This window comes from Eptesicus fuscus, chromosome 12 (assembly GCF_027574615.1).
Source record: "Eptesicus fuscus isolate TK198812 chromosome 12, DD_ASM_mEF_20220401, whole genome shotgun sequence".
Classification (NCBI taxonomy): Eukaryota; Metazoa; Chordata; class Mammalia; order Chiroptera; family Vespertilionidae; genus Eptesicus; species Eptesicus fuscus.
The window spans coordinates 82,058,599-82,085,158 of NC_072484.1; the positions used below are offsets into that span (position 1 = coordinate 82,058,599).

General features: G+C 44.6%; 1 long non-coding RNA gene across 4 annotated transcripts in view; it reads right to left on the reverse strand.

The window, feature by feature from the left end:
- Window positions 1-1,160: 1,160 nt before the first annotated feature.
- The window catches only part of LOC114234022 (uncharacterized), a 35,155-nt gene continuing 9,755 nt past the window's right edge, over window positions 1,161-26,560 (reverse strand). For 3 of the 4 annotated variants that reach the window (XR_003620223.2, XR_008557724.1, XR_008557723.1), the window contains exons 3-5: window positions 22,538-22,593; window positions 15,280-15,408; window positions 2,568-2,719 (exon numbers count right to left, since the gene is read on the reverse strand). This is a non-coding gene — a long non-coding RNA (uncharacterized LOC114234022). Of the gene's footprint in view, window positions 1,296-2,567; window positions 2,720-15,279; window positions 15,409-22,537; window positions 22,594-26,560 lie in introns of those variants that run through there. The other variant, XR_008557725.1, reaches the window with a different exon arrangement.

Sequence of the window (26,560 nt, forward strand, 5' to 3'; positions counted from 1 at the left end):
TGCTATGATGCAGGCATTGGGCATCTCAGCATCTTAGCAAGAACTTTCAATGAAGAACCAGGACATCTGCTTTTCTTTTCTTTTCTGAGATTTATGGGCACAAACAGATTAGCAAAATCTGATGGGGGTGGTGGGGGTGGTGTTAGTTACCTTTACTGAGCCTCAGTTTTCTCATCAAAATTGGATCTAGTAACCCCTATCCCCTTTCATGGTGTGTCATGAGGCTCAAATAAAAATGGGTTGTGAAAATGTTCCCAACTCCTAAGACATGATGTCAATGAAAGATAATTACAAATCTATACACTCCCACCATACCTTGGATATAAAGCAAACGTTTAATTAGTTTCTGCCAAATAGATGAATCAATGCAACTTATCTCATTCTTTCCTCTCCTGGAGTCCATAGCGCCCAGCAAATTCTGGACTTTAGAGAAACGAAATAAACACTTCATTTTTAATCCTCAGGGTGAAAAACTGAGAAAAGAACAAGCCCAAACAGCTGACACCTGGGTGTGGTGTCCTGAAGTAGCTCCACCTCACCGCCCCTCCCCCGCCACTCCAACCCCCTTAATTGCCAATCCTGGGCCATGGGGTGGTGCTTTCAGAGCCTCCGAAACTCCCTGAAACCATTTGCTTGTGAGCTCCACTCATCAGCCTCTTGTCAGCCGCCACCAGGAGGAACTCGGAGGCCTTAATTGATCAGGCCGGGCAGTAGCCTTGAGAACTTGATTCAGGTATTGACTTCTGAGGAGCCAGTTTTACTCCGGCCTCCACAGCTAGGAGCGGCTGAACATCAAAACTATTAACCTCTGGCCCGAGCAGTTGGAGAGGCAGCCCAGCAGCAGTAATTAGGAAGTCAATCGGAATCGCCTGTCTCACTTACACTGGCATGTCAATCAATAGCCGCCGTGACAGGTTCATTAGGCCCAGGCCATGCAAGCCCAGCCTGTAACAACCTCATAAAATACAGCAACGACTCAGGGCAGAGAGAAATCTGCCCGGAGGACTGGAGTGGATGACAATATGTATTGATTAGGGCTCTAGCAATTTATGAAGTGCTACTTGTTGGCCAACCTTTCTGACTCAGTGCTAAATTTTCCCAAGTAGTTGCAAGATGAAACCAAATATTACCCTTTAAAAAAAAATGAGAGGGAGGCAAGCTGTTGTTTGACAGGGCATTTTTTATGTTAGTTACTCCTGGCAAATAATCTTTCAGGGTAGAACTTCAATGGTTACTTAAGGCTGACGCGGTACCTTTGTCCCTGTGACCATCAGATTTTGAAAGAAGACATCCATCTGGGGAAGAAAAAAATATGATTTGACGTGTGATTAGGCAAGACTCTACCTTCGGAGAGACAGGGTGATTTAGGCATTCATTTCTTCTTGGCGTTTTTAATGGCTTATCTGGGTTGTTCCGGGGGGGATGGCTGACACCTGGGTTTTCAGGGCTAATTTAAAAGCTCAAGAGAAGGGGGTGAGGGTGTGTGCAAAAGGATCCCTTCCACCTCCCCTTCGCCAGCCCCCCTCCCCCCAAGGGTGACACTGCTTGACCACATTTGCCAGAGACCTTGCTGCCTCTAAACCTGCTGAATAACAAACAGGGCAGTGATTCTGGGCCTCATTCTGGGCTGTGGCCTTGAAAACAGCACAAGGCGGGGTGACACGTTCACTGCTTTAACCGGATCTACAAGTCACCTCACTACCAGCCCTGCGAAATAGCCAGGGGCCTGTGAATGGCGAATGTCTCCTGATATTTGCCTCAGTCTTCAGTGATCAATGCCCACTAACCTGCACCTACGAATTCATCATCAAGCTTGGGGCTGCACTGTACCCGATACGACTCTGAGAACTCCAGACAAGCCCCAACCAGTCCCATTTGGACTGTCCCCAGAGGCATGGCCCTGCCCTGTGTTCAGGTTAGAAGGGCTGAATTCGGTTCACGTTTTGTCAGTATCAGACCCAACCTCACTGAGTTTAGACTCTTCATCCATAAAATGGGATAAAGATGCCCCTGCGTCTCTCTAACATGGTTATTGTGAATCTCAGATGAAACCCTGGAAGAGAAACATTTTTTGGTAAAATACTGTGTAAGTGTAGAAGTGGGTTTATAGAGAGACCATCAACTGTGTTCCATCCCATCTCCCAAGTAGAAGGAAGAAGGTTCCAAATGGTTATGTGTCAGCTGAGATTTTCACCCCTAACAACCTCACAGGCATGACCAAACCAAGCAACGCGCAAACACTCACTGAGCTTGGTAAGACACTGATGGTGATCTTGACCTCCTCCTCCTCCTCTGGTTTCATTACAGCAACTTGGTAACAGTGGGGGAAGGGGGAACACGGGTATTTCCCAGCTGAATTCCAACTCCTCAAGCAGACATTTCTTTTGTCCTGTAGGTGCTAGAAATCTTCCTTATTTGCCGCCCAAACTCCAGTTCTATCCCCACCATCCTTGTATCATCCGATACAAACACAGTAATGGGGATTTGATTGCTAGGCATTGCAAAACAACAAAAACAAAATAAACTAAACAAAAAGAGCAAAATTCAGACGACGTATCCCACCTGAGGTTGTCCCTCATCTGTCTGGGGCTGTCCAGTGGGCCAGGCCAGCCTTCTTTGTGGCTTCCTCCCTGACGGTTCTTCCTCAGGGCCTGACTCTGGTTCCTGCCTTGAAGATCTGCCTGCCGGACTCTGAGTTGATGGGATGCGCAGACTGAGGCTAGAGGTGGAATGGGTGGAAATAGCCGCTAGGGCTGGGGCAAGGGGTTCTCAGGGCCTTCTGGACCCTGCTGTGTAGTTTAGTATTTGGACATGAGTTCCCAGGCCAGCCCCCTGATGAGGAAGAACATCACTTGGGAGTGAGCTCCGCCTTCTCTCCTCAAGGGCCCCCTCCCAACTCCCCGAATAGGAGCAGCCTTTACAACCTGAAAACAAAAAGCAATAAAAGGCTCCCCAGGCAGGTTTGTGCCTCAGAAAAGGAGAAGCCAGCATCTCACAGGCTCTCAAGTTGCCCCTGCTGGAGCTGCTATGTAGGGAACAACCAGCCCCAATTGTGCTCTCTAAACTCACTTTTAACTTTTTGAAGCCCTTCTGTACCCTCGGCCTCATCCCCTCCTTACCGGGGCCCCAGGAGCTATGGATGATACACAATATTAGTCCAGGGAAAGAGGACAGTGGGAGCTGATGTCCCCCAGTAGGGCCACGTCAGGGTAGCAGAGCAGCCTATCTGGATGCTCATCAGAGGCTGCTCTCGTCTCCCCCTCCAAACTCTGTCACCATCCCCAACATGCCTCAGTTTTGACCTCCGTGAAATGGAGCAATGCCCTTATTTTTAAATTCCACAAAACCTCCAAAACTGTAAAACTATGAAACATACAGCAATGTTAGACTAGGATTTTCCATTATAAGTTACTTCGTTGTTGTTGTTTTTTTTTTTGGTATTTGTATGTCATCATAGCGATATATGAGGCAGAAACCTTATTGTCTCAATCACCACTGTATCCCAGTGCCCAGCACAAGGCTGGACACAAATGCAAACCTGTTATTAGCAACCGATCTTTATTTATAAGGAAAGAGAGGAAAAGGGGGGGGGGGAGATTTTTTTAAAGCCCTACTATCTAGACTTTCTCAGTCCTCCCAGCTGCTTACCTTGGCTTTATTTGTCCTGTGGCTCAGGTTTAATCTGGGGGCTACAACGGGCCAAGCCTTTGGGAAGGCACCCTCCTTCCACTTGAGCTATTACCCTCCAGCCCAGGCCATGGGTTCCTGCCAGCCTCTTTCCAAGTAGAGGTGGGCATCTTCAAGGTGCCCGAGGGCTGTGTGTATGCTGGGAAGAGGAGGGGGACAGAAGTGACCCTCTGCTGGCAGTACTCAGACCCAGGGGACCCAGCTCCCCTCCTGCCTGCACTGTGAGCATCCCCACTCCACAACAGCCCTACATATCAGCCCTGGCAGGGGCAACCGGAGAGCCTGCAAGATGCTGGCTTTTCCTTCTCTGAGGCACGAACGTGCCAGGGAGCCTTCGGGGCACGCTGGTTTGCAGCAAGGCCTGCAGGAGAAATCCTCAGGCTCCAAGGCAGAGCCACCAGCCAGTAACGACTTTCCTTGCACCTGTGCCTGTTGCAATCATTTTTATCATTTTGCCACGCTTCATTGACCGATGGATTTTTTTTCCAGCTTTGCACTTTTGTTTATTACTATTATTTTTATCTTCATCATTACCTCCGTGCCTCTGATGGCATTTAGATTCGAACCGCCTATGAACCTTCGAGCCTGATCGTGCCACGACAAAAATATTGTCGTTTACATTCTGTGCCAAAGTATTATATAAAAACACATCAACGAAAAGGAAATTCAGGAAGCTGGGAGTAAAGATATATAGTCAGCAAAGTATATAACTTCTGGCATATTACTGCTTAATCCTAACATAATTATTCTCATCCTTTTATTTGATTAACTTCTAATGGTTCCTCTTGGTGTTAAAGGTCCCACTCTGATCATTTGATTTTAGTGTCTGCTATAATTACCGATAATGTTCTTTGCAAGACAATTTAATGATAACCGCATAATGGCCTATATGAAGAAAGCTGCAGGGTTTCAAAGCTTTTGAGTAATATAAAATACATTAGACTAACACAAGCTATCAACATGACAGGGAATGTTTGATTTACACTCAGGACTAGGTTATAGCACTGTGGAATTTTTTTTCTTTTCCTTCTCTCTCTTTTTTTTTTTTCCTTTTTGCAGACGTTTACAATAAATGACAGAACAGCTGGACAATATGCAACTTGCTGATTGCAGAAAAAAAATGTATCACAAAGTTTGGGTGGTGCAGAGGCAGCCAGGGGAGATGGAGGGGAGCGTTGTGCGTGGGACAGAGCTGGGACAAGAGCCGAGGGCCCGGTTCCCTGGAGACACTGTCCCAATGAGCCTTCCCCTGGGAAGCTCAGGCTGGAAGGAACCTCTTGGCATTCCTCCTGCTGTCCTGGGCAACCGAGATTCTCCCTGCCGGTCATGCTCCCCCGGTTTTGGATAGCCAAAGTCTTGTTCAATTAACCATTTTTTGGATCCAAATATTAATAATCATCGTTTTCAGTTACTCAGTCTCTCTTTTTCCCCCAAAGCAAGCAAAGGAGCCAGCAAATTGGAAAACCAGCCTAAAAACAAAAGAACCAGTTTGTCCAAACCCTACTGGCCAGCAGACCTGATACCATCTTCCTCCGGGCCTGCCCCCTGGGCAGCGTTTGGTGGTATTTGGGAGCCTGGCGCGTGTGCCTCTTTCGTTTGCAATAAAGTCATCACTCACCACTCTGGCCAAATGCAGCATAATTGATGGTGTGAGTGGATGGAGAAAATTTCCTGTCAGAGAAAAAAGGTTAACCGTGGACATATCACACCAGGGTCTCTGATTCCAGGATAATGCCATTTGGACAAGAGTAGGGCCCCGTCCCTTTTATAACACTTTATGCCCCATTAATATTCCTGCAAGTCCCAGGACCTGCCTGTTTGGGCACTTAATCAAAAGCAATGGGTTGAAAATCATGTCCCAATTCTCCTCATATTTGATTCATCCCTCCCAGATAGGAAGAAGTAAAAAACACATTACTGGCATCACCACAGCACATGCATTACACGCTAAGCAGTTGAGAAGGCTATCATCGGGTTTTATCCCTTTGGGTACTTGGATGGACAAGTACTTTCTTATTCATCCATTCAGTGGACTGAGGCAGCTATATTTCATTTTTCTTTCTTCCCCTGACAGACAATCCGTTAGTTTTCTACAGATCTCTCTTTTAAAGACACATTCGTGTCACTTATTTTAATTGTAGGCTTCAGGCAGCAAAACCCAGAATGTGTATTAGCGTGCATGCAAGCGCGCGCACACACACACACACACACACACACACACACACACGTGCACACACGCACGCACACACACACAACTGGAAACCCACTACTTGGATGTAGCTCCTCTGAGAACCAAATCTAATAATAGGAGAAGAACATTTCTTAGGGGAAGAATTAATTTATACACTTAATTACTCGGGATCCACTTCAAGCTCTCTGCCTTAACGCTCTTTCTTTTGGAGAGACTTTTTGACTAAACGCCGGGTGTTCTAATGGACCCTGAGGGGGTCTGGCTCGCGCAGATGGAGGGGTCTGGCCACCCCACCCCTGCCACCACGGCCCACGCCTCACCCTCCCGCAGGAGATGTGGGCATCTGCCCATGGACCAGAGGCCCTGCGCCTGTTAATATTGATCTGAGCCTGAGTGAGAGGGGCTTCGGCTCAGTGAGCTGCTTTCTCTCAGCTCCCACGCTCTCCGGGCTCCCGAGTGGATTTTCTGCTGCATGGCTCAGGCCCAGCATAACTGTGAGAAATGGAACTATTTCTCCTACCTGTTCAAAACAGGGCAATGGCTAGGGCCCCTTCATTCAGGAGGCCTCTGTCTGAGAAATGGGCTTTTTTTTCTACTTAGAGAGGTCATTCCACTCACCAATATCTAGAGGAAGGACATAATTAAATATGAAATTGCATAGTATTAGGAGAAGGGTTACCTCTGTTGGATTAATGAGGGAGGAGAGTTATCTGCTCCTGATATCATCAGAAAAGTGAATTGGGTAAAGTCTTATCATGGGGCCAAATAGGCCGGGGAGGCTTCCCTGCCGCTCTGGGGGTTGGAGGAACAGGCTGGAAATCCTGGACACCAGGGTTCCCAGTGTGAGTTCTGGCGGGTGCAGATGGGAGCATCTCCTGTTCCCCAAGAAGAAGCAGATGCAGGCCCAAGATCGTCCAAGCTAGGGGGCAGAGGTTCCAGAAATGTGGACAAATGGGGCAGAGACTTGGGGAGACGGGAAGTAGCATGGGACCCATGGCCCCAATACTGAATGGGGACCTGTTTAGCCCCCTGGTGTATAACCACCATCAGCCTGCCAAGGGACCTGCACACCCCTCCACTGAGTCAACGTTTGGCGGGCATTCAGGGCTTGTTTGTTGAGTCCTCTTAAAATGCACGCCTGATACCTGGGATGGGCGAAGTGGGACTCAAAAGCAGTGTGTCATCACATTTAGATGAGTTTAGGTTCAATCCTTTAGTGATTTCATAGAATAGTTTACTTACATTAAGGCATGTTAGAAAATATCTTTTGTAGGTGCATATGTCCCATTCGATATCAATATAAACTCTGTATCCTACAGAGATAAATATTCTTAAACCTTGAAAAAATCTAGATGAAAATTAAATTGACCATTTATCAAGCCTCAGGAGAGAGGTATGAAAATGATTTTTCTAAGCTTAGAAGCAATATAGACACTCTCAGAGGAAAAGAGTGGCAGATTTGACTATATACAAAAACAAAACATTCCCGTATGTTGAAAAAAAAAGAGGCAAACAAACGATTGGGAAAATATTTATAGCTACTCTGACAAAGGTTAATATCTTTATTATTTAAATTGGTCATATTAACTGATAATAAAATACCACGTCCCAATAATAAGCTAAGAAGAGAAGCATAATTTATAGAGTAGAAAATACAACTAGTAAACAAGAATATTAAGAAAATGTTCAGCTTCACTAGGGGCAAAATAAATGTAAATTTTAAAAAAGAATCATTCATTCATAAATAAGTGTTTTTCTTAAATGAACATACCTAGCATTGACAATAGTGCCCTGAAAGTGTTTTCTCTTGTACATTCCTGGTAGTGTTGTAAATAGATAAAACCCTTTCAGAAAGCAATCCAAAGTTATAAAAATATGTGTACCCTTCGACACAGGAATCCCACTTGTGGAACTCTAATCTGAGGAAGTATTCCAAAAGATGAAAAAGCTAATGTGTAAAGGCCTTTATTGCAGTGCGGCTTATAACAAGAAAGACTGAAAACAACTCACACCAAGAGGTGCTTGTGTCAGAGCCACTTGACAGAATATTAGTCAGTCTTCAAATGGTAGCCACGTGGACCAAGGCTTTCTTTACCATTAGATGAAAAAGTAGTATACAAAGTTGGATATAAACTATAATTTCCAGTAAACGATAATTTCCATGCACATATAAAAAAGATAAAAATCACTGTAGACCGATTATAATGAATAAGACAAAACAAAACAAAACAACTGATGACACCAAGTAACAGCAAGTTTGGGAGGCAGCTGGATCACACACGCTGCTAGTGGGATGGTGGAACTATGAAATGTAGACCCACCCTGGAAAACAGTTGGGTAGTTTCTTATCAGGTTAAACATATAGCCTCCATATGACCTAGAAATCCCATTCATGAGTATTTATCCAACAAAATGAACCCACCCCAAAGCCTGTATGTGAATGCATATAGCAGCTTTATTCATAACTGCCAAAAATGAAAGCAACTCAAGTATTCATCACTGGTACACGAATAAACAAATGGTGGTATATCCATACAGTGGAATACTACTCAGCAATAAAAAGAAATGAACTGCTGATAGATGCAATATAGATAAATCCAAAAAGCATTATACTAAGTGGAAGAAACCAGACATGAAAGGCTAGATATTATACTGTATGATTTTAATTATGACATTTTGGAAAATAAAAAATTACAGGGACATAAAATAGATCAATGGTTGCCAGCAGTTTCATGTGGAGGGAGGGGATTGATTACAAAGGGACACAAGGGAACTTTTTTGGTGGGTCTATTCTCTATCTTGATTATGGTGTTAATTACATGGCTGTATGCTTTCGTCAAAATAGATAGAATGAATTCTCAAAGGTCATTTTTTTTTCCTGTATGTAAATTACACCTCAACTAACCTGGCCTCCACCTCCAAAAAAGCTATCCATAGTTCTGGTACAATAAGGTGATTCTTCTCTTTTCTCCATTTCTCAAAATTTCTAACACAACTTTGAAAAAGAAAGTATATGACTACATTGGTTACTGTTGTCACTAGACAGAGATAATCCATGAGCAGGGGCACATTTGTCTAAATAAGTATAATATTTCTACTTCAAATAGCCACTGAGCAGAAGCAAACAATGTGAAAATCTTTTGCAAATTGTGAAATTCCCCTATCCAGGAGGCTGCACTCCCACCTCTCTAGCTCTCTCTGGAATTTTTCAGAGTGCTGCTTTTCACCTGACCTGACTCCAGGTCTTAAACCAGATACAAGTGGCAAAGGAACTATATGTGTTTAACTTAGAAAATAAAGACTTAGAAGTAGAATGTATCACAGGAATACCAGGTTGGTTCAACATATGTAAGTCTCTAGGTAACATATATACAATTTTAATAAAATAGAGAACAAAAACACATGATCATCTCATTAAACAAGTGTATAAAAAATCCGCTCAACAAAATCCAATACCCTTTCATGAAAAGAAACAAAAAAACCACACCTTAACAAACTAGAAATAGAATGGAACTTCCTCAACCTGACAAAAGACATCTACAAAAAACCCACAGTGAACATCACACTTAATGTAAAAGACAAAGCTTTCACCCTAAGATCAGGAACAAGATGCAAATATCCACTCTTTTCATTTCAAGTTAACATTAGGCTGGAGGGTCTAGCCAGGGCAATTAGGCAAGAAAAAGAAACACAAGTCATCAGATTGGGAAGGAAGAATTACAACTATCTCTATTTGCAGGTGACACAATCTTATATATAGACAATCCTAAGGAATAGACCAAAAAAATGATGAGAACCAATAAATGAGTGATGAAAATGTTCTGGAATGAGATAGTGGTGAAGGTAACACAGCGTTGTGAATTTGCTAACAAAACAAGGATTTCTATACTCCAAAGGGGTGAATTTTGTGATGTGTGAATTATTATCTCAATAAAAACAAAGAGAAAATGAAAGTCTTGGGAAAGGAGCTAAAGGAGAACAGGGGGGAAAGTGTATGTCAGGCCCAGATCGCCTGCGGGACTGAAGGATCAAAATAGTATCAACTCCAGAGTTTTCTAGCCATCAGATGCCCTGGGACCAACAAGGAGGTCATGAGGTGGGCATCATCTAGGCCACTGCTGGTCGCCTACCCTAGTTTGGTGGGTTTAAACTAGCTTTAGCTCTCCTCCTAATTTCCCAATCCCCGTGGCCTACAGCAAACTGCCTTATGTGTTTGTACCACTCACAGGCACATACTACTGACTGTGTCCTTATTACAAACTAGAGGCCCAAATGCATGAAATTCGTGCAAGGGGCTTGGCCCTTGCAGCCCTGGCTTCATCCAGAAGGTCGTCCGGTCTAATTAGCATATTATGCTTTTATTATGATAGATATTTAGATACACATTTTTTCTCTCCTTGATCACAAAGCTTATAAGTGAAAGTGCTATTTCCCAAAGTGTCAATACAGTGACATGGACTGTTGGATATGTCTATTAAATGGCAGTCATAAGTAGGTGCAATTTATTTTTGGTGCGTTCTCCTGCAGCCAGTCCTCAGGGGGCTGCATGAGGCTCCTTGATCTGCCCCGTGGCCTGTCTCCAGCAACCTGAGGGTCCTGGCGGTGAGGTGACACTGCAGGGGTTGCTTTCCTCTGTAGCACAGGGCCGTTCTTATGTCTTCTTGCTTGAGATGACTCCATCCCGCATCATATTGAACATTACAGATGCACTCATTTATACATGAATACAAGAAATCTCATTTATTTTTAACTATCTGAGTTGAGTTGTGGTTGAATAGTTGACAAAACGATATACTTTGCAGAACATTTGATTAAAGTTTAATTAATTTTGAAGTTTTCTTATTTTAGAGCCAATTTTTTTTTTCAGGTTGCAAAATAATTTTACAGACTCTTGCAAAGCACTCTGGCCCAAAGCATTATGTTGCCCAAGGCCCGTATTAGATGAGAGTTCTGGGTTTGTAGACTTTATCAGGGAACAGATTGGCAAGTGTTTGGGGGAGCAGGGTGTCCCCTCCTAGCCCCTGAATCTCTCCTCCAAGGTGGTTTGATTACTGCACCCATGGTTTGACTGGGTCTGTTTCTTTAAATGGGAAGCAACCTCAGAGACGCCCCTGTGCTCACCCTGTTGCCATTCCCAGGGCCCTTTGCTGCCAGCAGTGGCGTGGGAGTGGAGCACAGAGGCATTGACAAAGATTAGGAAAGATCGATGAACACGGACGTGGATTCATTCCCAACCGCTGGACTAATCAGTTGGTTTTCACAAGCACTTTATTCCCCCGTCATATCAGCCACAAATACCCGCTTTAATGCTCTGGATCAGCCTTGCACCAGTCAAATTGATTATATGATTTGGTTTGCTTTAGGAGGAGAAATGGAAAAGACCTTTGCCCTCCCTGTAAAAAAAGCTGAAGCAAGAACAAGTAAAATAACAACCGTTGCTGGTTCTGACAGAGTAGAAGAGCCTGCCCATTGGGCTCAGATCATACTTTTGAGATATTAAATGACTATCAACCTGAGTCTTGTTCTCCAAACCATTGGCTCACAGTGTCAAGAGGCCTGGAGAGAAGGCCAGGGTCTCGCTGGTTCCCTGGGAGCACCTGAAGTAGGAAGCGAACCCTGGCAAGGTGGGGCTCTGATTAGAAAGAGGAAGAAGCCTGGAAAGAAGGCTCCCAGAGGAGAGCATTAGGACATCCATATCCTGGACAATCTCCCGAGGGTGCAATGGGATGGGGTGGCATCATGGAGGAGCTGGCCCATTGAGAGACATGGTGCGTGTTAGCTGGGTTTGGGGACTGTGAGGAGGGTATTCCTTCCTGTAGAACTTGCAGGAGGGAATGTATATACAGACATGGCTTGTGGGTCCCACTGGCCCTGAACCATGTATGACCACATGGCAAGTGTCCTCCTACCCATCTGGAAGGGACCAGGGAAAGCAATTGTTTTGGTCTCCTCTATTTATACAAATGGGGAAACTGAGGCTCAGAAAGAGAAAGTGACTAACCTTAGGCCACACAGTGAAGTGCCAACAAAGCCAGGACCAGAACTCAGATCCCTTCAATCCCATCCAGGGCTCTTGCCATGTGGTCATACATGGTTTCAGGCCAGTAGAACTCTACAAGGCATGTCTGCACATGCAGGTCACTTAAGAAGGAGAAGAATGCGAGCCCACCTATCTCTTTTCCCCTGGAGTCATTTTATCTGATCTAGGTTGTCAGTCATTGAGTTTAGCCCCCTGGAGGGCCCCCAAAAGTTGCAAGTGTGTGAACCAAAGTGATTAAACTAGGGTTGTCCGCTCATGCCCTGTTGGGGAACTCACCAAAGACCCTTGAGAACGGGCCAGGCTTACCAGGAACAGGAAAGCAGGAGTGGGCCACTAACTCAGGAGGAGCAGGCTTCCCTGGTAGCTAATCTGAGATCCTCGTGAGCCTGTCTACCCCCTACAAGGTCCATTCCACGATCAGGAATCCTACAGCCCCGTCCTGCTGCAGACCAGTCGGTGCCAGCAAGCAGTGACTTCACATCTCTGGACCTCAAGCTCTCACTTTTGAAATGAGTGTTCAGCACAGACAATACTTCACAGCTCTAGAGTTACATGGGTTTCCAACTCTAGGGGTTGCCTTTGCTTCTTATCTTAAAATAAAGGATCCCAAAGTCTCTACTGACCCCACTTCATTATAGCTACTACCTGCCTTCCTCTCCTTCACATGAAAACTTTTTGTAGGACTCGTTCAAGTTGCTGTCTCCATCTCCTCCTCTCGTATTCTCTTCTGCCCCATCCCCACCATGCCACTGAGATTATTCTTATCAGAGTCACCAATTACTTTCACGGAGCCAAATCCAAAGTCATTTCTCTGTTCTTATCTTTCCTGACTCCTCATGGCATGTGGTATAGTTAATCACATCCTTCTTGAAAAATCCTTCCCGTGGCTTCTCGAATATCACAGGTTTTTCTGCTGTCTTACCTGGACATTCTTTTCAATGCTAATTTGTCACCCTCTTTTCTTTAACTTTAAAGGTTGGGTGTCTCAGGACTCAGTCCTTGTTCTCTAGCTACACTTTCTAAGTGTCTCATCCAATCCAGTGGCTTAAAAAACCCATTCCAGGTCAACGGCAACTGAAGCTATATTCCCAGCTGGAGAAATCACTCCAGGTTCTCGCCCATTACCTTGCTTGTAACGCTCTTCCCCTAGACTTTGGCATTTAGTAGACTTTTGCTTTAGTGTCATGTTCTTTGCCCATCGAAGTGAAATTACCTTGGCATCATTCTAAGTCTCTGCATAGTACTTGCCATTATCCGACATTCTTGTGTTTATCTGTTCACTTATTGCCTACACCCTCATTATTAGAATATAAACTCCCAGCAGGCAGGAATGTTGGCCATTTAATTCATTGTCATATCCCTAGTGTCAAGATTAGCATCTGACACATGGAAGGTAGGTGCTCAATGAATATTTATTGAATAAATGAATGAATAATGATCTCTGGGAGTAGAGTTTGGAAATCTCTATTTCAAACATTTAACAAGTAGGGTTGAGAACTACTCTACAACAGACCCAATGTATATCCTGGGCATATTGAAGCAAGAATTTTTATTTCTGAAGATTGTGGAGGGCAACGCTTACCCTAAAAAAATCCATCTCTAATGGTGGAATTGCAAGACCTGTGGCAAATATTTAAGAGATATAGGTCAGTAGGGCCCTTTGCCTGTGTATTCTAGTGGCATAGAAGACTGTTGTCTTTGCTTCCACATGTTGCTGGCCCTGCCCTTAGCTCAACAGCTGGGAGATAAAGTGTCTACTGTCTTCCCTGAAAGGAATCAATAGTAAGAATGAGTACTTGGCTATTTCCAAAAGGTCAGCTTGACACCTGATTTCTCAGGCTGCTCTCTTGATCCCTCCTCCCCATTAACAGGGTAGACTTCTTCTGCTTGGCCGACAACTTTCAAAGAACAAATTTGTAATCTGATTCTGAGAAATATTATGGGGATTAATATAGTATCTCTGGGTTCATTTGGTTTGGCCCCTTGAAGGATGGAACATAGGCCCAAAGCAAAGGTCAGTGACCGCCTGGGACTGCTGGGCATCTGGGAGAGTTGATACAAAAAGAGATGTAGTAGAGGGGGTATTAGCAGCAAGATGCTTCACAAATGGAAAGGATTCTCTCTGCATGCACCCACAAGGATGCATATATAACCCAGTGCCCATCAGTAGGCATACAGAGGCATGAGTAAGCTTTGGCACATGTGCTCATATGTATGGTACATGCATGAGTGCATTTGTATATATGTTAGATAGTGCTTTGCCAGGAGTCTGTAATCTAGTAACCATGTGACTTTAAGAAGTCACTTAAATTACATAACCTGGAACTGCTCACCAAGCCCTATGCATCTTCCATGTTTGTTGCTCTGATTAAATGAGAGGATGGAGGAATGTTCTCTGTAACTAGAAAGCTCTCAACATCTTATTTTGCATGTAAGTGGGCACACACACACACGTGTCAATAGTTAGATGTGGCTCTTTCCCAGAAGCAGGGGGCAGGGAGGAGAATCTGGGGTAATTCCTATTAGGCCAGCTCCTTTTTAACTTAATACTGACCATGCACTTCCCCAAGAAGGGGGCTTCAGTAGGAATAATTCCAGGCATTCTGAGGACAGACCCAACTCCCCATGCCTTCCTCTCTGCTCCCTGCACCTGCACAGATCACCTAGTAACTGGGCAACTTTCCAGCATTGCTACCTCCACCCCTCCCTTCCCAGCATCTCAGCCTTTCTGTACAGGGATGCCCGCTTTAGAAAAACCTGGTGTACAATACAGAAGTCCCAAGCACAGGCGAGACAATTAACCTGGAGGCCAAGGGTTACCAAGCTGGCCGGCTGGGATCCTCTGGTTTGGAAACATCTGGGCCCCTAGGCCCTGCCCCCCACCCCCATCCGGTACCTCCCACCTCTGGCAAAGCCTCAGGGAGGAGGCGGATTATCTCTCTCTGTGTGTTTTTAATGAATAGGATGGGTTGTGGGCGCCTGGCAGGCCCCATCTGTCTGCTGCCCCAACTCAATTTGATTCCCATTCACCCGCCTTTGTTTGCCTCCCTTTTTTGATCAGCAATCTCGTGGGGGGTGGGACTGCAAAGGCTTAATGTTCTGGACAGCTTTGCAGAGCTGAGACCCCCTCCAAGCCGCCCACCCTGGGCTGCAGCCCAGCCTCGGCCAGGGCCAGGCACTCCTGGCGGTGAATGTCCTCGGGCAGCGGAGCCCAGACTAGCCAGTCCTCTGCCACCTGGGGAAGGAGCTTGTTTGTGATGTCGGGACAAGGAGAGCTGCTGCTCCCTGGTCGGGGATGAGGACACATATGTAATACCTTAATCAATCAATCAATCAATCAATCAATAAAAATAAAATGCACCTTCCATGGTCAGATGCCTCTTCAACAGCAAGGTGGGTGGGTGGAAGTTAGATGGGGAGGCCCAGGTGCTTCTGAGTAAGTCAGAATTAGAGATCTGGAGGTGGCACCACTGCAAGCCATTCTGTCGCCCTTTAAATAGAAAAAATCATACAGCAGCCAATTAAAAATTTTGCTTATAATCCACAGTCAGAGCACTAAAATCATTTTGGAATTGCAGATCAGAGTCACCATTAGTACCCCCCCCCCCTTTTCTTTAATTGCCATCCAGAATGAAAAGGGATCTAGGGAACTTGAAAGCTGAAGGGGCTTGAGCAAGCCCATTTTACAGATGGCACGACCAAGGAGGAGAGAGCCCAGGCCTCTGGACTCCTGGCCCAGCTCTGGGTCAAGACTATGGGAGAATGGAAGAGTGAGCCAAACTCTGTCCAAGGACCCTAGCAGTCTGAAGGTTTGGAGGCACAGTTATGGGTTCAGCAGGAAAGAATAGCTCCTAGCCCCCGAGGGGGTGGGAGACAGGGGCACAGATGTAAAATCAGAGACAGCTGTAAGATTAGTCTACAGGCCTCTAACACTGTGGGCCCAGCCGTCAGGGGTGGAAGGCATAGGTTCAGATTCTCTTGATGTGACAAACAGGGCTGTGCAGCCTGGCATTGAACTCAGGGCCCATTTCTGCCCTGAAGGGGTCACTGGAATGTGCCTCTCCATCATTCCTGGAGTGTGATTTTACACGAGTCTCACTGGGCATGGACTATAGGCAACTGGAGGCTATCTGGTTATCCAACAACTACCTCCCAACCACATGTCTTTAAGGAGTTCACATCCTCAAAGAAATGTAAGGTGACGCCCCCAAACTATAGGATGAGAGAGAAAGTTTGGGTGCCAAAGCAGGGTTCAGGTAATGGGCCATGGAAGGGAGATGTTAGTTCCAAGTGAAAGGCAACAGGGAAGGTTTGGGGGGAAGGGGCCTCTGAGCTGGTTTAAGTGGAGAAGATGGGGCCTGGGGGAAGGGAGAATGGTGATCCACATTTGCAGAGAAGCAGGTCAGAGTAGAAGCTGGTGCTAAGTCAGTATGGACTGTGGACAGGTAACTGGGAAAGGTCTATGAGGCTGGACCACAGCAGATACGAAGGGGATGAGGTGGGGGTCCCGGGGGAGGGCGGAGCACTAGGTGGAGCTGTGGTGCTCACCTGGAAGCCATGGAGTGTTGAGGTTAGGGGTGTGAGCACTGGCTGCAAACAGGTTGGGGTTGCATTTGGTCACCCAGCGTTATGAGGAGCTGAAAGGAAAAATGCCCCTGCACACTAGGGTAGCATTTTCACATGCTTATGAGTAGCTGTGATTGATAAACCAATGCATTTCAGCCCTATCACATTCTTAGGAGATTTGATCAGCCTGAATTTTCTCAGCTGATGAACGCTCTACTCTCAAGTGGAGTTCTTGAAATATTTTTACATTAAAAGGTGTCCTTCTGCTTGACAAGGCCCCGAGAGGGAGTGTCCTCAGAGCCCTGCCTGCTCAGAGGAGCCCTCAGGGGCCCTGCCCTTCTGATGTTTGCACCTCCAGGAGACAAGACTCGTAGGCACCAACAACAGAACGTGTCATGTGACAAGTATGATCAGGTGCCAAACCCACTATCATCTGGGACTCACAGGCATGCTACAGACAGTGCCATGGAAGTTCAGAAGAGAAATTTCTGTGGGTGGGTTAGGAGGACAGAGTTTATGGGCAACATAGTATTTGATTAATCCTTACAGGATGTGTGGTCATTGGATATATCTTAAAACAGCGTTCTTTTTACCTGCAGCCCAACATTCTATCACATGAATATTCAGTTATCTCCTGCAATAATACTGCCACAGTGACCACGCTCTGACACTCCTCACACACATGTATGACAGTGTAGGTAGAATTCCTGGGTTCTAGGGAATGCATAGTTTTAGACTTGTGGTTATACTAATTTATACTACTCATTACAGTTAGTATTCACCAGACTTAATTTTTTAAAAATTGGATGAGCATGAAATGGACTATATTTGAGTTTCTATATATACCTCTGTCTAAAAAGCATATTACTTAAAAATATTCTACCCTTAATCAGAGGTGCAAACCCATCGTGGTTTTGCTGAGCTCATGCTAGTATCTAAAATATAAACACACTTTCACTTATTAATACTTGTTGGAAGAAGAAATTTTGATTGTTTGCTTTGGAGAAGGAGGATAAATGAAAGGATGATTTTTGAATAGGAAACGTGTCTTTTTGAACTATGGATAGAAACTGTGAGTTGGACTTTCATTATTATAAACATGTGCATATCACAAACCAACTTACTTTATGACTCTGGGCCTTGGAATATATTGGTATCTATTATACCTTTATCTATATATATATTAAGGATCATCAGTGCCATCTTTATTGCCTACCCATGTATCCAACGCACACGCAATATACAAATGTATCATTCACTGAGAGTGAAGCTAGGAGTATGGCTGGAGCCTCACTAGAACCAGCCATAGCTCAGTTCTTATGGGCACAGGATAGGCAGGTAATAGTTTGGGGCCAGCTTTATGTTCTCCTGAGTTTGGTGACTTGTGGGTGCTATTCTCTGATTTACCTATAATCATATCCGAATTCCACTACTGAAATCCCTTATTCTGTATTAGCTGTTTCACAATCACAGAAGGGGTAACATTAAACTGTTACCTTCACTCTGTCCAAGTATAAATAATTGCCATTTCCCCTTAAAGAAGATAGTTTCCATAAAATGGGACCTGGGTATTTTTTAAGTGGGGGCAGTGGGCAGAGGAGGGAAGGGGAGAGGTAGTTCCAGAGCTGGGCAGCCAGCGGTTGGACAGCCATGGTTGTTTCAGGGGTGCAGAGGCCGGAAAGCCCAGATTGAGGAAGGGTATTGCCTGGTGGCTTTGAGGAGAAGGGCATGCAGAGGAGTGGCATGTAAGGGTGCATCGGAGGCAAAGAGATGCTGAAGACGCCCCCTCCACCCCCCATGACCTCAAACCTAAAGGCTGTTTCCTGAAGGGACAAGGATAGACCACACCCCATGGTCTACTGCTTATTCTGAGTGAAAGAAGAAAATACCCAGGCAGAGTTTAGCTCTCCAGTCCCCACAGTTCTCTGCGCTGCACACATAACTGTAAAACAATTAAAACAGCTGGGTGGAAATGTGACGAGCAGGAGAGGACATGGCCGTGGTGTGAGGGTTGTTTAAGTGGGCCCGCCTCCCGTCCGGTCAGAGGGAAGCCCGGCCCGGACTCACTCTGCCTGGCATCTGCAGCACGTTCCCTTCCTTCCAAGCATTTCCACATCCATTATCTCTGTTGATCCGCACAATGCCCCGGTGAGGTGAGTTGGAAAGATAGTGAGGCTCCATTTGGCAGAGGTTAAGTGGCTTTGCTGAGGTCATATACTTTAGCAGCAGGGCCAGCCTAGAGCCCGGGCCTCTGGACCAGGACATCTGGGATGCCAACACACACACACACACACACACACACACACACACACACACACACGCACACGCACACGGACATGCATACACTATTTGGATTTTGTAGCGTTTTATCCACAAGAGGGCAAGGGACTGTGTTTCACACATCTGTGAATCCTCCTTTAAAAAAATAAAACTTAGTTATTTTCCAAGTTGAGCCTTTTCTTCCTTCCCAGGGGGTCGGGGTTCTTGTGCCCCTCCAAACCTCTTCTGTCTGGGGTGAAGGGCATTTTAGAATCAAAGACTTTCACAATGCAAAGCCTCCTAATTGCCATCCATCAGCCCATTTTGGACCAGATGGGCTGAACACTGTGCCGATAGAAACATGAATGCTATAGCTGCCATTTTTATTGCCTTCACGTGCCAGTCACCCTGCTGGATGAGGGTCACCAGCCTGCGCGCCAGTCCCTCCTGGAAGTGCTGCTGTCCCAGCACCAGGCACAGCCTTCCAGGGTTTACCCACAGCTCCCCTGGCCCCCCTCCCTCATCCCTATGCTCTCCGGCACCGGCCTCCTGAGTCCTTCCACATGCTCCCCAGCCGCCTGCTTCCTCGGCCCTCCTGCCCTCTGCACCCGGCTGCTGCTCACACCCAAGTTTGCCTGTGCCTCTTTTTGGCACCTTGGAAAAGAAATGAACCTAGAAAGCAGGCGGATAGCATACAGCCAGTTAGGCAGCAGAGGGCCGAAACAGCGGCTGGAGAAAGATTAACCTCAAGACGCATCGGGCCCTAGCTGGTTTGGCTCAGTGGATAGGGCGTCGGCCTGAGGACTGAGGAGTCCTGGGTTGATTCCAGTCAAGGGCACATGACCGGGTTGTGGGCTCGATCTCCAGTAGGGGGCGTGCCGAAGGCAGCTGTTCAATGATTCTCTGTCATCATTGATGTTTCTATCTCTCTCTCCCTCTCCCTTCCTCTCTGAAATTAATATATATATTTTTTTTATATATATATTTAAAAAGAAGCATCGGAGGATAGGGTGCCATGTTCTGGATTGAACAATATGGGCCCTGAACGCCCAAAAGTCAAGGTACGGGCGACTTCAAGGAGGAGGTGGCCTGGAGACAGGCCCTGAGTGCGGGAGGATTCCCATAGAAAGAAAGGGGGTGACGGGGAGGCGACCAGGCATGCATCCTGCCTCTCCCTGTTTTTCCTTTCTGCTTCCAACCCTGGCACCCTGGGAGACCACACGTTTCCTCCGGGCCTGGGGGCCAGGGGCAGACCTCTGGCCACCTCCTCCCGCAGGTCCTGCTGCCGCCCTTGCATTAGTGCCTCCCCACTCTCCCTGCAGAGAAGAGAGACTCAGCAGCAGGCCACTCTTTCTGCTTTTCTTTCCGTTCAAAAGCCAGAAAGGGAGGGGAGATGGCGGTGGGGGCAGCAAAGGGATAAATGACTCCGGTCGCTGCGCGCAGGTGTTACACAACTTGTCTGTGTTGGCTTGAGACCTCAGTGATCCCCCTCTAATTGAAATCCCTTTCCCCTGACCTCCTCCGTAAGCCGGGAGCTAGCTGCTCTCCGGGCCAACAAAGGGGCCGCGGAGGTCCCGGGAAATCCTGCCTGGGCAGCCGAGCCGCGCGCCCACCGCATCCATCTTCCCCGCCCGGTGCCCTGGTCCAGAAGGGCGCACCGCTGGGTCCCGAGCTGGCATGAGGTTCTCAGTGGGGCTGGGACTGCCCTCTAGAGGGCTTTTTGTGGGGGGTTCCAGAATAGCCCTACAATTGGGGTGCCTGCACACTTGGGGGGGATAAGCCTGGGGTATTGGGCACCCTGACACGTGTGGGCAAAGCCCACATTTGCTTAGCACGACCCACCCGTCCATAGAGATGAAAACTTGCTTATAATGATCTGAGCCTGGACTCTGTTTCACACATAAATCGAAGTATTGTGGCGCTGTTATAAAGAACTCTGGTGTTTGCAAGAAAACGACTACCACGTAAATCAAGGGAAAGGGAACGCTTTTTCCAGTTCATCTCGTTAAGAGCTGTTTACCACGTAGGCACATTACAATACTGGAACAATGGTGATATAACACATCTGCATCAGAATAGCCATCTCATCTATGTATCTGTGCGTATGTATACTAGAGGCCCAGTGCACGGATTTGTGCACTGGGGGGCGGGGGTCCCTCAGCCCCGCCTGCATCCTCTTGCAGTCCGGGACCCCTCACTCCTTACTGCCCGCCTGCAGGGGAGGTGGGAGAGGCTCCTGCCACCACCGCTGCTGCAATTGCCAGCCCCAGAGCCAGGCTTCTGCCTCAGTGGTGCTACCGCTGAGGCCCGGTGCATGAAATTCGTGCACGGAGGGAAGGTCCCTCAGCCCGGCCTGCACCATCTCCAATCTGGGACCCCTCGGGACATGTCTGACTGCTGGTTTAGACCTGATGCCCCTGTGGGATCGGGCCTAAGCCAGCAGTCAGACATCCCTTTTGCAATCTGGGACTGCTGGCTCCTAACTGCTCACCTGCCTGCCTGCCTGATCACCCCTAACAACTCTGCCTGCCAGCCTGCTCTCCCCCAACTGCCCCCCCCACTGGTCTGCTTGCCCCCAACTTCCCCCCACTGCCAGCCTGCTCACCCTCAACTGCCCCCCTTGCCAGCCTTCTCAACTCCAACTGCCCCTCCTTTCCAGCCTGCTTGCCCCCAACTCCCAACTGCCCTCCCCTCCTGGCTTGATCGCCCTTAACTTCCTCTGCCTCAGCCCCACCACCATGACTTTGTCCGGAAGGATGTCTGGAAGGTCTCCTGGTCTAATTAGCATATTACCATTTTATTAGTATAGATGAGTAGGTACAAGACTCACTGTCCACTACTCTGAATTTGCCTGAATTTACATACAGAAATGCATGTTATTTGATTATAAATTACTTTTATTTTTTCCCCTCTTTATAATTATACTAAAAAGTTGTGTTGATTTTTTAAAAAGGGTTTCAGGTATTTTAGAATTGAAAACCACTGCTGTTAACTTCCTGGGTCTTAGTTTCTTCCTCAAAAGAAAAAAAAGTGGGGGGACAATAGTGAGATGTCCAAAATAGCAAAAATGTTGCACAAATAATATCGGTAGAGTACCAAGCCCAGGATACTGCTGTTGAGAGAAACATTGTTGATTAAAGTCCCCAAGAGGCACAGATTCCAAACGTAGAGGGAGAGAGCCTGGGAGGGGGGAGAGAAGATGGTGGTTGTGGGGAGGGGCATGGGATAGGAAGGGGGTATAACTGTGAGCCCCAGTTGGGAGACCAAAGACCACCTGTATTTTTCCAGGTGAATTATATGCAATGCATAGATATTTTTTCTCTTTTATAATATCAAGCAATTAAAGAAAAAACAAAACACCTTTCCTAAGCACTCATTGGCCACCTACTTACTACATGCCAACACTGTCATAGGAACTGCAAATCAGGTCTTATTTCTTACTTCAATCCAGCGAGGTCGGTATTATGATGGCAACTTTACATATGAGGTAACCGGGGCTCATTTAGCAAGCATTTGACTTCAAAATTTGAACCAGATCTATTTGACTTCAAAGTCAGTATAGTATACTGTCCTTAAAAATTTGCCAGGGGGCTTGTTTTTATTTTACAGGTTGGTGGTTTAATTAACGTCTGCTGTCTTAGTTGGCAACTTCCGTCTATGATACTTGGCTGAGCCTGACTCCTAGATGTTAAAGGCAACACAGAAGAAATTCAATTATAGAATTAAGCCTATAGGAAGACATTGGTATACTTTTGAGAGAAATAAAACAATATTTATACAAATGGGAAACATACCATCATCTGGACTGGAAGACTTGGTAGCATAACAATTTCAATTCTCCTCAAGATTACTGCATAAATGAAATGGAATTCTAATTAGAGTTTAAATTGATTTTTCTCACATTAAATTATCTAAAACTTAATATAAAAATAAATTTCTGAGAAAGGCCAAGAAAAAAATTAAAGAACAGTTGGGGAAAGAAAACTTGATTCCTTACCAGATATAAAAACATTATACATAAGAAACGTGATTGACATAGGGATAGAATGGAAAACCCAGAAATAGATCCCAGTGGGAAAAAAAAAGGTAACCTATTTAATAAAAGTTGCTGATAATCTGCCTAGAAGGAAAATATAGTGGAATTCCCTGCCTCACAAAATACTAAAAAAAATCCCACCTGGATTAAAGGCTTAAAGTAATAATAAAAGCATAAACTTATTGTAAGAAAATTCAGGGGATACGTATATATCTATATATCCATCCCAAGGACCATGGTTGAAGGAGAGAGTAGCGTGGGGCAGAAAAAAAATTGTTAACCAAGTGAGGAAATTTAGGAACTATTTTTTAGAAAGATAGAGGCATATTTGGTTATATAAAAATTAATGTCACCTTAGTATGGTGAAAGATGCCATAAACAAAGCAAAATAATAGATTGAGAAACATTTTAATGCAGATGACTGATAAAATGTTAATATCTAAATTACACCAAAATTTTCTAACAAATGAATAAGAACAAATAGGAAAATGGACAAAGGATATGAAGAAACAGTTCAGAAAAGATCAAATTCAAATGTCAATAAACATGTGAAAAAATCTTTAACTTCTCTAGTAATCAGACAAATACAAAAGAAAGTAACAATAAGATTCATGTCTACTACAAGATTAATAAAAATTCAAAAGGGAGGAAACTCCTACCATGGGTAGACATGTTGGAGGGAAGGATCCTCTTATGTACTAGAATGATTAGAGGAAACCTGAGTCATTATATGAGTTTAGAAACAATTGGGTAATGCTTTTTTCAATGTAAGATATACATACCCTTCAATCTAGCAAACCACTCTGGGAATCTGTCCTTTACAAACAAAATTCCAGTAAGAAGAGATACTTGTTCAAGGTCAAAGAAGTTTACATTAGCATTGTTTACAACTACACAGATTTGAAAACAAAATTAATGTCCAGGCCTAGCTAGTTTGGCTCAGTGGATAGAGCGTCGGCCTGCAGACTGAAGGGTCCCAGGTTCAATTCCAGTCAAAGGCACATGCCTGTGTTGCAGGCTCGATCCCTAGTAGGGGGCATGCAGGAGGCAACCAATCAATGCTTCTTTCTCATCATTGATGTTTCCCTTTCCCTTCCTCTCTGAAATCAATAAAAATATATTTAAAAAATTAAAGTCTATAAAAGAGGAGTAATTGATTGAATTGTGGGACATTTATTCCATGAAATATTGCATAGGTCTTTTAAAAAGATTGTATTGGATATCATTTATTGTAGACTTGGAGGGATTTTTAAAAAAATGTATTTTATTGATTTTTTACAGAGAGGAAGGGAGAAGGATAGAGAGTTAGAAACATCGATGAGAGAGAAACATCGATCAGCTGCCTCCTGCACACCCCCTACTGGGGATGTGCCCGCAATGAAGGTACATGCCCTTGATCAGAACCGAACCTGGGACCCTTCAGTTTGCAGGCTGATGCTCTAGCCACTGAGCCAAACCAGTTAGGGCAGGATTATTATCATAATATACTTTAAGTGAAAAAAGCAAACAGAAAATGGTATATAATAGAATCCATTTTTGTAATTATGACCATTGTAAAGTACATACCTATATTTATGTATGTAAATGATGGTATGAGCATAAAGAGTATTATGTAAATATTGAAAACAGGTTGATAGCAGTAAACATGGAAGAGGAATGGGGGTGAGGAGGAGATTTGGTGTACGTGTTCAGAAAATCAGAGAGATCAGAGAAAAAAGATATAAAAGAATGTTGACCCTGATAAAAATAAAAATGAATTATGTGATCCAATTTATGTAACATGTGCTTGTGTATATAAAAACATGTATATGAAGAGAGAATTATGAAAGAATATTCATTAAAATATTAATGATGCATTCATGGATTGGATATAATAGAAATGCCAATTCTCCCCAAATTAATCTATACATTCAATATAATCCCAGTAAAAATCCCAGCAGATTTGTGTGTGTGTGTTTGTATGTCCACATGCATACATGCATTTTTATGTTGTGTGTAAATTGACAAGGTGATACTAAAATTTATATAAAAATGTAAAAGGCAAAAGCAACCAACAGACCTCAACTAAAAAACTAAAGATGAGGGGGAAAGGGGTGTTTTGCACTATCAAATATCGAGACTTCAGTAGAAACTAAGCCAGTATAGTGCCCATGCAAAGAAAGATGAATAGCCCAATGGAGTTGAATAGAGTGTCCAGCAACAGGAACACACACAAATGAAAACTTTATTTATGACAAAGGCTAACTGCAGAGCGCTGGGGAAAAAGTTTTTAATAAATGATAGTAAGTCTATTGGATATCTAAGTGAAGAAAAAATGAAGCTCGACTCCTACCTCAAACTATACACAACAGTGAACTCCCAGTGGATCATGGCTGTCAATATGGAAGGTGAATCAATGAAGTTTCTAGAAGAAAATAGGAGACTTTTTTCTTGACCTTGGGATAGGGAAAGATTTCTTAAATCTGACATAAATCCCACTAATCAAAACCAAAGTTGTTCCATGGTATTACATTAAAATTAAGAACTTCACTTTATCAAAAGAAAGCATTAAGAGAACAAGCAAGCCTCAAAGTGGGAGAAGAGATTTGTAATGTATAAAAAATAGCAAAGAACTAAAAACCAAATGCACAAAGAACTCCTACAAATCATTCAGAGAAGACCAACAACCCAATTGAAAAATGGCAAGAGACTTGAACGAGTATCAGACAAGAGGATATAGAAATGGTCAATAAATATATGAAGAGGTATTCAATCTTTTCAATCACCAAGAAACTTCATCATGAGATAAACATACATGTTGAATGGCTAAAATGAAAATGTTGGCAGGGGGTGGAACAAAGGGAGTGTGAAAACACGGTTGGTTAGTATATGAATTGATAAAATCACTTTGCAAATCTATCTGATTAAGTTGCATATACATATATACATGATGTTGGAGCAATTCTATTCCTAGATATTCACTTAACAGAAATGTGGGCCCAAGTGCAATAAAAGTCATGTACAAGAATGTTTATAGCAGAAACCTGTAATAGTCCAAAACAAAAAATGCCCATCCCCAGTCGGGATGTAACATACACATGATGATTACAGCTATCCAGCACACAAGTAGGGGGTCAGCTTTAATGGGAAAGGGTAGGTATTCAATAAGATGCAATGGATGAGAGAGAGATGGCACAATGCAGGTCAGACTGAGGGTTTGCAGGAGGAAGATGAGGGAGTTCCCATCACCTGTTTCTCTTTTCTCATTGAAGTATGAGGTGAGGTCATCAACTGAGAAGTGATACAGGATATTTGAGGAGAGAGGAGAGTCATCTACAAGAGTGGGTAAGGGTACTTAAAGAGAAATAGAATTCCTGGGCAGTGCTGAGTTGAAGTTTGTAATCATAAAATCTCATTAAAAACTATAAAGCCACCAATTTCTCCTGTGAAAAATGGAGGTAGTAAGACCCAGACTTTTCTGGTCCTCTACGACTCTGTCAGTAGCCATTGGGTACTTTCTGGAAAATTCTGAGTCTGTCTGGTGCAAATAGACCTCTAAAAAAGAGCTTCAGGAACTGTTAGGTCTAATTTCATTGGGCAAAATGTCAGAGAACTCTCAGATGAGTTGTGTGGAGTCTATTATCCATCCAGCGGTCTGTCCATCCATCTGCCCAGGCCATTCAATGAATCCCTGTACCATGCATGGTGTGCTAGAATAACATCTCTCTCATTATTTGATGACTAGTTATTTGGCTATTCGGTGGAAAAAATTTATTCAACAAGTGTTTGTTGAGCACCGGCT